The sequence below is a fragment of the Aquarana catesbeiana genome, linkage group LG12, assembly GCF_042186555.1.
Source record: "Aquarana catesbeiana isolate 2022-GZ linkage group LG12, ASM4218655v1, whole genome shotgun sequence".
Classification (NCBI taxonomy): Eukaryota; Metazoa; Chordata; class Amphibia; order Anura; family Ranidae; genus Aquarana; species Aquarana catesbeiana.
In genome coordinates, this window is record NC_133335.1 from 85,890,275 (window position 1) to 85,903,853 (window position 13,579).

A 13,579-nucleotide genomic window follows, 5' to 3' on the forward strand; every position below is an offset into this window, starting at 1 on the left:
AGTTGATTTTCAAAATTATCTGACGGACCCCTGCTTTCACCAACTCTTGGCATTGATGACCCCCTATATTAGGAAGCAGGACACATGCATAAGGCTTTTATTTTATTTTTTGGTTGAATAATAATGATTTGATTTGATATATTTTTCATATTTTTGGATGCACAAAATGCACTTTTTGGTTAAGTTCTATTGGCAGATAACATGTCTAATTTTATTTGTTTTCTTTTTTTTTAATGCACAATAAAAAAAATGTGGAGAATACCTGGCTATGTGTTTTACTTCAAATGACAGTTTGGGAGTAGGCAGTTACATTTAAAAATATACAATGTAAAATTAACAAAGGACACCAACATAGTTGTATCTTTGATCTTAAAAATTACGGGATAATGGTATTGTGGTAACTTGCTCCAAAAAAAAAAATAAGCATAACAATATTATTCTTGATATCACTAGAAAAAAAAAGCCCATGAAAATTTGTTTGCAATAACTCCATCAGTATCACCAGCAAAGCAGCTTCATTATTATCCCATTAAAGAAGAAGAGAATTGTGCGCTGCATTTCGAAATCATAATTTGCCACGTCACGAATGTGAATTCTCCATTACGAACGTTAGTTCCTTGCTTCCGAGCATGCGTCTTTGTACTTTGGAATTTTGTCCGACTGACTTGTGTACACACGATCAAAAAATCCGACAATAGACATTTGTCCGCGGAAAATTTTTAATCCTGCCATCCAACATTTGTCCGCGGAAAATCCAACAACAATTGTCCGATGGAGCGTACAAATGGTCGGATTTTCCACCAACAGCCTGTCATCACACAACTCCCGTTGGAAAATCCGATCGTGTGTACGGGGCACTTTCAATTCTATCCATTTGTTTACCTCCCTACGTTGTGTTTTTAAAAAGCTTGCTGCATCTTTGGTTCCTCTGTTTAAAAAATGCACCAAAAATGCAAAATCCATTATAGTCAATGCAATACACCGCACATTTTTTCAAATGCATTTTTTTAGTCAAATGTCAATTTTTTTCCAGGTGACCAAGGATGAAAACACATGTAAAATGCATATGTGTTGCGATAAATTATAACACAACATATTAAAAATGTGCTAAAAGCACGACGTGTGTTTTCCAAAAATCATATTGCATTTACAACGCACAGTGTAAATGGGCCCTATAAGCTGCTTTAGGGCCCTTTCACACAGGCTTTTTTTCTGACCAGGTCCATCCGTCAGTTTTTCAGGCGGACCTGATTGGATGTCCATTCACTCTTATGGAGCAGCGGATGACATGTCCGCTGACACCCGCTGCTATCTGATCCTGTCTGTCAAATCCAGACGGATGGTGACCCTATTTTCCATCCATCTGGAGGATCAGATAAAAAAATGGACAGGCGGTCCGTTTTTATCCGACCTCCCAATAGAGGAGAGCAGGACTCTGACAAATCCGTCCTCAGCACAGTGAGCAGAGACGGAGCCATCATATGCCTGCTAAGCGGGGATCAGCGGATCAATCCCCCACTGAGCAAAGTGGAGTCAGTCAGGTGGCCCTCCCGCGTGAAAGGACCCTTAGAATTCAATGCCTGTGAGAAAGAGCACTTAGCCCTCATTCACACTGAACACAGCTTTGAAATTGTGTGACTTCATCTGAAGCTGATTTAAAAGCAGCATGTCCATGTGACTTCAGGTGCGACATCTCTGCGGCTTCATGCATAGATGTCTATTGAAGTCGCACCCGAAATTGGCAAGAGTAGTGCAGAAACTACTTTTGCAAATCAGTGCGGTGTTGCACCGGTTGGAATGGTGCCATTGCCGGTAATAGGCTGAGACTTCTCATGCGATTTGATCTATCAAATCACATGACAAATCGGTTCAGTGTGAACGAGGGCTTAGAAGTAGTTGTGTGTTGAAAGAGAAGTAGGAGAAGGTCAGAATGGTCATGAAAGTAATTGTCAATGATTTGGAAAACAATTAACATGAACCTAAAGCATATAAGATCAATATTAGAATGACTCGATTTTATCCCAGACTTTCCACCTGGTCCCTCTATCTGGAGAGCTTGGTCAGGCAAGGTGTTACCAATTGTCTTCCAGGTGATATTAGATGAGAAACGTCTTGGTTGCAGATTCCAGACTATGTGTGAATTACAATTTTGACCAAATATATTTGATACCTTTAACTTGGAAACTTTGTTTCTTTATCTCTATGAAATCATCCTTCTGTTGCTGTCAACCTATCAGAAGGAATTCACAAAAGATCCCAACTGAAAGGAGCAATTTGACACTTTGATACAATATTGAAAATGCACAAATCTTAAATTACAGGTTTGGGGAAAGCATAAGGGCTTGTTCAGACTAGCAGCACTTCCTCTGAAAAGCAATAAATGCTCAGATTGCTTTTCATGGGCATTTGAAAGGTGGTGAGGAAGCAATATCTTGCTTCCTTACCACTTTTTTTAACCACCTAAATTCTGCACTACCATGCTGCAACCGCAGTATTATGGACTTGTCTGTAGGATGCTTTTTCTTTCCTTTCACAATGCCATACACATGTTTTCTCAACCTAACTTTTAGTTCTCTGTTATTTCTTCCTATGTATCCCTGCATATTGTGTGTCCACATTTATATATGTTGGTGCTAAAGCAGGTAGAGGTTGATGTGTCAGATTCTACTCGGGTGCCGAGCAGGGCTAGTGCAAGGATTTTTGACACCCTAGGCGAAACCTCATTTTGTTGCTCCCCTTTCTCTGCCCCTGACTCCACCCCCTTTGCCCTGCCCTTGTAATACCTGTGACCTACCTGACCATTACACTGACCTACTTGACACCTAAAATGACTAAGGTGGGTCAGAGTAAATGTCAGGTAGGTGGGTCAGTGTATGTGTCAGGTAGGTCAGCGTATGGGTCAGGTAGATGGGTCAGGTAGGTAGGTCAGTGTACAGGTCAGGTAGGTCAATGTAATGGTCAGGTAGGTCATTGTAGGGGTCAGGTAAGTCAGTGTATGTGTCAGGTAGGTGGGTCAGTGTATGTGTCAGGTAGGTAGGTCAGTGTATGTGTCAGGTAGGTGGGTCAGTGTATGTGTCAGGTAGGTAGGTCAGTGTATGGGTAAGGTAGGTAGGTCGGTCAGTGTAAGGGTCACTTAGGTAGGTCAGTGTAATGGTCAGGTAGGTCAGTGTAGGTGTCAGGTAGGTCATTGTATGTAACAGGTAGGTCAGTGTAATGATCAGGTTGGCCAGTGTAATGGTCAGGTAGGTCATTTTAGGGGTCAGTGTAGGTGTCAGGTAGGTCAGTGTAATGATCAGGTTGGTCGGTGTACGTGTCAGGTAGGTCAGTTTAATGGTCAGGTTGGTCGGTGTACGTGTCAGGTAGGTCATTGTAGGGCTCAGTGTAATGGTCAGGTAGGTCATTGTAGGGCTCAGTGTAATGATCAGGTAGGTCAGTGTACGTGTCAGGTAGATCAGTTTAGGTGTCAGGAAGGTCAGTGTAATGGTCAGTGTAGAGTGTTAGGTAGGTCATTGTAATGGTCAGGTAGGTCATTGTTAAGGATGGGTTCAGGAGTGTTCGCAGCTCCACATGCCCAATCCTGCCAGGAAGCTTACACTGCGCATCACTAATCACAGGTAGTGAGACATTTCCCGATCTGTGCAGCCACAGACCATACGCTGACCTACCTACCTGATACATACACTGACTAACCTACCTGACACTAAAAAATGTACTAGACCTATTTTCAACAACGCTGTTCACTGCAAGAAATGGAATGTGTTTTGTGCTGGGCTGCGGTGCATTGTGCATTTCAATTTTACTGTACAGTGCTTTGGGGTGCCATTTACATTCCTACTGTATATCCTGGCTTATTTCCAGGACACAACAGTTGTGAATGCTTCACCCCAGCATTGCAGGAGCAATTGAGTCTCCTGGTTTAAAAGCAATACATTTACAATGCACCCTCTCTCTTCATGGCAAAGACCCCCGTCCCACATCCCCACCAGGATTCTCACACTACTGTAGTCCCTTTCTAGCTTGTAGGTGGGGTGCAGTGTGGTGCCGTGGCAATAATTCAGTCAAGTGCAATGAAAAAACCTGTATTAAAACAGCACAGCAAACCTAGTGGGAAGGCTGTCCAACTGGGTACAATCACGTTCTCCGGTAATGAAAAGAGAACAGGTATCAGCCGGACTGACAGCATCTGTTAAGAGAGCAGAATGCGACCTGAACATCTCATGTCCAAACGAATTGCGATCCTACAAATTCCATCCTCGTCAGGAACCTCTCCTTACTGCCAATGCCTTTCCCTAACACATGGGGTACCTGTCCCTACTCTACCAATTCACAAAAGCACGCCAAGTCTGGGAGCCGGGGCCTTAAATAGGCTCTGCCTGACTCAAGATGGCAGCCAGAGTCACATGGGGAGGCAGCATCCAACTGAATTGCTTTCCCAGTGACCCAGGAAACCATAGAGTATCTCTTGACTATCTCCCCAGCTACAAGGCTGCTGTGGATGAGCTGTGGATGAACGTCACCTGCAGCGGAGAAAGTAGACTGCACCTGCCTACAAGCTCATACTCGGGGCCACAGCAGAATGGCTACTGAGCTTCCTTCTGTAAGAACAAATAAAAAGATTATCACTTTGGTTGTCCTTAAGAAAGAAGCTCAGTGGATGTTTTATTGTAGGATATGTCCCAGAAATAAGCCAGAATGTGGGAATGTAAACATTAGGAACATTTCAGTCAGGTTTCATGGTGATAGAAAATAACTACAGGTGTGGCATTTGCACAAAACAATATTTTTACAAATGGCACCTTGAATTTTAAACTACTGTGGCCCCTTATTTTCATGGTTCAGTTTATGTAAAAGGTGAACTTAACCTTTAGTCCTCTTGCTATCAAAGATGTTTTTGCCTTATTTTTGCGCATATGTTTCTGTTTAAAAAATCATTTTATGTCTTAAGATAATTTTTTTTAAATCCCAAAACATATACACTGCTCAATAGAGCATAGCATCAAGTCAATGAAACTCCTGGGATATTGATCTGGTCAGTTAAAACACGAGTTCCACTTGTCTGTAAGTTTATTAAAAGTTACAAAAAGTGTAGCTGCTGACTTTTAATAAACACACACTCATTTGTCCCATGGTCCAGCAATGTGGGCGCCCGAAACCTTGCTCCTCTCCCCTCCTCTCCGCGGCGCCGTCATTGCAACTGTGGGCACCCAGCTGTGAAAGCTTGCAGTTTCACAGCCGAGCGCGCACTGCGCATGCGCGAATCGAGCTGTGCTCTCTTAGTGGTGAGGCAATCTTCTGGGACCTGTGACATGTCCCAGAAGATTGCAGAGAGAAAGGGGCCGCCTAGGGGGAGAGGAGGAGTCGCCTAGGCGGCGAGGCAATGGAAGGAGGAAGTGAGGCAGGAAGTACCTGTCAAAACCAGGTACCCACCCCCCCCCCCCCCAAAAAAATGACATGCCAAATGTGGCATGTAAGTTGGTAAGGAGTGCTTAAAGCGGAAGTTCCACTTTTGGGTAGCAGAGGGGGTTGATAATCAGTTTCAGTTGCTTTGGTGTTAATGAAATTAACAACAGGTACACTAGATGGGCAACAATGAGATGACCTCCAAAACAGGAATGGTTTTACTGATGGTGGCCACTGATATTTTTTTCCCTACTACATTTAACTGTTTTTTACTAGTTTTGCATTTGGCTAGGATCAGTGTCACTAATGGTAACATGAGGCGATACCTGATCCCTATAGAGGTTGCAGAGGCAGTCCAACTCCTCCAGGATGGCACATCATAGTTACATATAGTTACATAGTAGGTGAGGTTGAAAAAGAGACAAGTTCATCAAGTCCAACCTATGTGTGTGATTATATGTCAGTATTACATTGTATATCCCTGTATGTTGTGGTCATTCAGGTGATTATCTAATAGTTTCTTGAAACTATGGATGCTCCCCGCTGAGACCACCGCCTGTGGAAGGGAATTCCACATCCTTGCCACTCTTACAGTAAAGAACCCTCTAAGTAGTTTAAGGTTAAACTTCTTTTCTTCTAATTTTAATGAGTGGCCATGTGTCTTATTAAACTCCCTTCTGCGAAAATGTTTTATCACTATTGTGGGGTCACCAGTATGGTATTTATGAATTGAAATCATATCCCCTCTCAAGCGTCTCTTCTCCAGAGAGAATAAGTTCAGTGCTCGCAACCTTTCCCCATAACTAATATCCTCCAGACCCTTTATTAGCTTTGTTGCCCTTCTTTGTACTCGCTCCATTTCCAGTACATCCTTCCTAAGGACTTGTGCCCAGAACCAGTTGGCGTACTCCACATGCGGCTGGACCAGAGTGTTGTAGAGCGGGAGATTTATCGTTTTATCTCTGGAGTTGATCCCCTTTTTAATGCATGCCAACATTCTGTTTGCTTTGTTAGCAGCAGCTTGGCATTGCATGCCATTGCTGAGCCTATCATCTACTAGGACCCCCAGGTCCTTTTCCATCCTAGATTCCCCCAGAGGTTCTCCCCCCAGTGTATAGATTGCATTCATATTTTTGCCACCCAAGTGCATTATTTTACATATTTCTACATTAAACCTCATTTGCCATGTAGTTGCCAATCCCTATTAATTTGTTCAGATCTTTTACAAATCCTGCGGAGAAGTTATTGCCCTGTTTAGCTTAGTATCGTCCGCAAATACAGAGATTGAACTGTTTACCCCATCCTCCAGGTCATTTATGTACAAATTAAATAGGATTGCTCCCAGCACAGAACCCTTGGGAACCCCACTACCCACTCCTGACCATTTCGAGTACTCCCCATTTATCACCACCCTCTGAACTCGCCCTTGTAGCCAGTTTTCAATGTACTCACCCTATGGTCCATGCCAACGGACCTTATTTTGTACAGTAAATGTTTATGGGGAACTGTGATCCAGACACACCACGTCTACGGGCCTTCTTTTATCTAGATGGCAACTCACCTCCTCATAGAAGGTTAATAGATTGGTTTGGCAAGAACGATTCTTCATGAATCCATGCTGATTACTGCTAATGATATCGTTCTCATTACTAAAATCTTGTTTATAGTCCCTTATCATCCCCTCTATGAGCTTGCATGCTATTTATGTTGGGCTAACTGGTCTGTAATTCCCAGGGATGTATTTTGGACCCTTTTTAAATATTGGTGCTACATTGGCTTTTCTCCAATCAGCTGGTACCATTCCAGTCAGACTGTCAGTAAAAATTAGGAACAATGGTCTGGCAATTACTTGACTGAGCTCCCTAAGTACCCCCGGGTGCAAGCCATCTGGTCCCGGTGATTTATTAATGTTAAGTTTCCCAAGTCTATTTTTAATTCTATCCTCTATTAACCATGGAGGTGCTTCCTGTGATGTGTCAGAAGGATAAACACTGCAGTTTTGGTTACTGAAGCCCCCCCCCCGATACCCTCGTGAAGACTGAGGAGAAGAAAAAATTCAATACCTTCGTCATCTCCCCATCCTTTGTAACCAGATGTCCTTCCTCATTCTTTATGGGGCCAATATGGTCTGTCCTCCCTTTTTTACTGTTTACATACTTAAAGAATTTCTTTTTTGCTCTCCTCCGCTATGTGTCTTTCGTGTTCTATCTTAGCCGCTCTAATTGCACCCTTACATTTCTTGTTGCATTCTTTATAAAGTCTGAATGCTGATGATCCCTCAACCATGTATTTTTTGAAGGCCTTCTCCTTTGCTTTTGTATGCATTTTTACATTGGAGTTAAGCCATCCAGAACTTTTGTTCGCTCTTTTAAATCTATTTCCCATTGGAATGCATTGGCTAATGCCCTTATTTAATATGCTCTTAAAGCAAACCCATCTTTCCTCCGTGTTCCTTGTTCCTAAGATTTTATCCCAATTTATGCCTTGTAGCAAGATTCGTAGTTTAGGGAAGTTGGCACTTTTGGAATTCAGTGTCTTTGTATTCCCCTTATGTTTTCTATTTGTGTGATTTATACTGAAGCCAATTGACCTGTGATCACTGTTTCCTAAATTGCCCCATATTTCCACATCCGTGATCAGGTCTATATTGTTTGTAATCAGTAGATCCAGTAACACTTTATTTCTAGTTGGTGCGTCTACCATCTGACCCATGAAATTGTCCTGTAAGACATTTAGGAACTGGCGAGCCTAATGCCCCGTACACACGGTCGGACATTCCGACAACAAAGTCCATGGATTTTTTCCGACGGATGTTGGCTCAAACTTGTTTTGCATACACACGGTCACACAAAGTTATCGGAAAATCCGATCGTTCTGAACGCAGTGACGTAAAGCACGTACGCCGGGACTATAAACGGGGCAGTAGCCAATAGCTTTCGTCTCTTAATTTATTCTGAGCATGCGTGGCACTTTGTCCGTCGGATTTGTGTACACACGATCGGAATTTCCGAGAACGGATTTTGTTGTCGGAAAATTTTATAGCAAGCTCTCAAACTTTGTGTGTCGGAAATTCCGATGGAAAATGTGTGATGGAGCCCACACACGGTCGGAATTTCCGACAACAAGGTCCTATCACACATTTTCCGTCGGAAAATCCGACCGTGTGTACAGGGCATTAGACTAATGCGTGGTTCCCTCCGCCCAGTCTATATCTGGATAATTAAAATCCCCCATTCTGATAACACTTCCCATCCTTGCTGCTAATCCAAATTGTGATAGGAGAGCCATCTCCCCCTCCTCCCCCATGTTAGGGGGCCTATAGCATACTCCCAGTATTATTTTCCCCTTAGCTTCATCCCTTTGGAGCTCTACCCATAAAGATTCCACCTCCTCCCTAGCTCCTTTACTGATGTCATCTCTCACATTCACTTGTACATTATTCTTGATATATAAGCATACCCCTCCCACTTTTTTACCCTCTCTATCCCTGCAATAAAGGGTATACCCTTGAATGGTTGCCAGTCAATCATGAGAGATGTTGAACCAGGTCTCTAAAATTCCCACAAAATCCAAATCCTCCTCGTACAACAGGATCTCTAGTTCACCCATCTTGTCTGCAAGGCTCCTGGCATTGGTGAACATGCCACATAGTTTAGACGGTCGCATACTATCCTCTTATTGGGTTTTCCAAGATTGCAACTAAGACTTGTTATACTATACTTACCTTGGGTTTATGTGCTTTAGTCAACCTACCAATTGATAAGTAATTATTCATATGGTGTCATCTTCCTCTCTTCCACTTCTAAGCTCGTCCTTAATCGAGGTTCACACTAGTGCTGCTGCAGAATCATGCTTGTTCCAGTGCATTTGTATAGCTCATTTTTGTTTTGGCCAATGACTAGTAATAAATGCATGAACATGTGCTTCACAGTGCAAGATGTTGCAATCATATAAAAAAGGCACCTTAGAGAATAATGTGATTTCCATTGTCATCAATGACAGTATGACAGCAGATGCACAAAAAAATCACACTAGTGTGAATGAGGGATAAGAATCCATTGCAAAAATTCAAAGGAAAAGACCAGCTGCACTCTGCGAAAAATTAAAGCTCTAGTAACTTTATTTATCCAAAAATGAACAAAAGATCTACGAGGAGGTACCACACTGGGACTCTCAGTTCATGTTGTCTGGATAAATAAAGTGTTTTTTTGCTATTACCATATCCTTGAAAAATGTACTCTATCTATGGACTGGTAAAACTTAAATTTGGACTTTCATATGTTGCTGCAAAGAAGTTCAGTAAATGCCTTGGAAAATAGAAACTGGACTCTTCCTCTTTTTTTCTATGCTAATGTAGCGCTGGTAGATTTACAATCTACCGCTGATTAGGTAAATTTAGTAAATTGTGTGTTAGGAAGGTTAAAAGTTCACCTCTGTTCCAGCTTGGCTGACGTTGTGTGTGCTTCCGTGCTGACCGGTGGGTGTCGCTGTTACCACTGGTCAGTGTTGGAAAGGCAACGTGTCAAAGTGTATAGATGCTCCTCTGTCTTGGAGACAAGCTTGGTGGAGGTGGTCCTCCGAGTTTCATTCTGGGAAGGGGGTATTTATGGGACAGACGCCATGTTCTAAAGTTAGTTTACAGCCACCTGCTGGCCCTCCTGGTCGACAGGTATGCCTACCACCGCAGCCGAGGAATGGCCCTGAGCTGACGGTCCTGTGTGACGAAGCTGGACAGCCGAGGAGATCCCAGAGGAGGACCCGTCTTGGAGAGATCGCGCAGCGTGCGGGTCTATAGAGGGGCCTGGTGACTCGGTTGCAGGACGTATCCAGACGAGCAAAGAGTGTGTCCCATGAGGGGAACGCATTCCACATAGTTATCTGAATTCTACCGGGACATTTGTTGCCAAGATCTTGTAAGAAGATATTTGAGTTTCTCCTGAAGGTTTCCTTTTTCATCTCTTTCCTGCTACTTGCTAAAGTTTGACTGTTTAATAAAGGATTGAAAACGTACTCCAGTGTTGGTGCGTGTGTCTCCAGCAGTAAACTCAACGGAACCCCTAGACCCGGTACCGGTAAAACAGAGGGAAGCAAAGTGAAGGTAACAGACCCGCTTAAACCAGCAGCTCCACCGTGAGTTAGTGCTACATGTGGGGGCGTCGTCCGGGATTTGTTGACCGACAATTATTGCAACCCAGTGGAGTGTTTTACCGGGAGTTTACAGAGAGAGAGCTGGTCTTTGAAAAAAAAAATCTTTTCAGGAAGAGGAAAGGTTAAACTTCAGGACTTTGCTTTTGGGTGTGTAGACACTGGGCGCCAGAAGAGGCCCAGGAGCTACGTGACTGAAAGAACAAGTGGGAGGAGTTACCCTACTTGCTACCACGTGGGACACGTGTAGTGTGCTTGGCGCCAGAGGAGAAGAGAGGCCTCGTGATCGTGCTGAAAAGATCAGAGTGTGGCCATGTCTTTTCCGGCGTTGCAATCGGTTGTGGGACCCAGAGTGTTCCCTGCAAGCACCGTAATGAATGCTGTGCAATCTGGAACTCTGCTCACGGATACTGGAGTTCGAATGAAACCGCAGGGGAAGTTTGTCCTGTATACCTCGGGAGATGTTGAGGGACTGGGCATGACCTGCCATCGATGTGGAGGATTGGCCGTACATCTTCGTCCATTCGGACGATTTCCGCAGTGTGGAGAGTATTTATTTGTAGTGAAACCACCTACTATGCCACCCCGTGCCTACCGGATGGATTGGGTGACAGGTATCGCTACAGTGGAAGCTGCTATCGCTACGGAGAGAGAGCGACGGGCCGCCACTTCGCCAGTTGCTACTGACAATGTTTCAGAGAAGACGCTGCTGCCGTCTCATCAGGAGACATTACTTTGATTCCTGAGTCCACTACACCTGTTCCTGTGGTGCCTACTCAGAGGAAGGTGGGCTATGTGAAGGCTTCTCGCGGCCGTGGTCGAGGCCTACCCCAGAGGTTACCTGAGCCGGAGCTACCAGAGTCTACGTCTGGAATGGGTAAGCCATTGTTGGGGACTGTAAATAAGTATTTGCCAGCAGAAGAATTGAGAGACTCAGAAATAGAATCCATGTCGGATCTTTCCGGGGATGATGACTTGTTCGAAACCATGTCGCAAGAGCTATTGTGGTCACAAGGCGAGGTTGTTGCCTCCACAATGACCCTTACTGAATGGACTGCCATGAGTTCTGGGAAGACGTCGCCCTGTGTGGAGACGCACAGTGCTGTTGCTGGAAATTTGTCAAAAGTTATTGATTCGCTACAGACACCGACTGGGTCTATGGTGAAAAAGTCATTAGACTCCTGTGTACCGCCTGGTATGGGAAAAGACAGATCTTTGCCAAAACTTGCTCGCTTGCAAAGGATGTTAAACAAGTGTGTGGCCGCAGAGTATGGATTAGAATTCCCTGTGTGCCCCAGGATGTCATGCGGGAGATTGAAGCTAATCGGGAACTTTGGTACAATGAAGCTATTTGGGACTACTTGTCTGTGCCTAAGCCCTTTAGAAAGACTGGATGTTCTGTCCGGATGGATGAACGTTTTAACGGATGCTTTGTTCATTGGAACTATGGTTGGCATATCAATGCTGATAAAGTTGTAATCTGCAGACCAGGCAAAGACAATGCTGTATATTTTATCACCACTGTAGATAAAGTAGGAAAATATGTGACTCTACCAGATCCTTGGTTTTACTGGTAATTGTGGACACTAATACCTTGAAGTTAGCTAGTTAGATAGCAACAGGGCAGAGAGATCTGCGTGGTCAAGATCTACAGATCCTATTCTGAGTTCAAATCCAAGGACTTCTGTTTGCTAGCCTGATTTCTTTTATAGAACAAAGTTATTATGCGGGGATGGACTCCTAAAGAATATATATATATTTTGGTATAAATCATAGGAAGAGAGTCTCATTTTTAAATGAGGCTTTGCTCCTGGGTGTTGCGCAGTGTATTCATGTGTGTGTTTAACTATTTTTTTTAGGGATCATCGGATTATATGTATAGCTGGGAGGCTTTTCAGCTAGTTAGTTAGTGAGGTTGTTTAAAAATTATACTGTGGTTTTGTTCGCGGCTGTGAACATAATGTTTTCTAAGATGTAAGTCTCATAATGTCTTTTAACTGTCTTTTTTCTCTCTCTCTTTGCCTATCTAAAGTTATGAGAAACTCAAATACTATTCTCAGGCTTGAGAATTATTGTTACTGCGTTCAGGACAGACGTTGGGGACAACGTCTATTGTAGTGGGGGGAGTATGTAGCGCTGGTAGATTTACAATCTACCGCTGATTAGGTAAATTTAGTAAATTGTGTGTTAGGAAGGTTAAAAATTCGTCTCTATTCCAGCTTGGCTGACGTTGTGTGTGCTTCCGTGCTGACCGGTGGGTGTGGCTGTTACCACTGGTCAGTGTTGGAAAGGCAAAGTGTCAAAGTGTATAGATGCTCCTCTGTCTCGGAGACAAGCTCGGTGGAGGTGGTCCTCCGAGTTGCATTCCGGGAAGCGGGTATTTATGGGACAGACGCCATGTTCTAAGGTTAGTTTACAGCCACCTGCTGGCCCTCCTGGCCGACAGGTATGCATTAAGGAGCTACCTTGTGGTCCTCCGATCGGGAGGCCCACGATGCTGCGGCGCAGGGGTGGGTCCAGAGGCTTGTCTGGAGCCTACCACCGCGACCGAGGAATGGTCCTGAGCTGTCGGTCCTGTGTGACGAAGCTGGACAGCCGAGGAGATCCCAGGGGAGGACCCGTCTTGGAGAGATCGCGCAGCGCGCGGGTCTATAGAGGGGCCTGGTGACTCGGTTGCATGACGTATCCAAGAGAAGTAATTTTACAGCATAGTGTCGCCGGTTCGGCTTAAAGGTTCAGGCACTGTGACTGACTGTTCACTGCAGAAGATCTGATACATCCTGTGGCAGAGGATCGTGCAGATTTACCCCCCAAATAAGTCTGTGGCAGAGACTTTAGATTTGTGCTGCATACTGGCTGCTAGACCAGTGAGAGAGGCTTATCCAGACGAGCAAAGAGTGTGTCCCATGAGGGGAACGCATTCCACATAGTTATCTGAAGTCTACCGGGACATTTGTTGCCAAGATCTTGTAAGAAGATATTTGAGTTTCTCCTGAAGGTTTCTTTTTCGTCTCTTTCCTGCTACTTCCTAAAA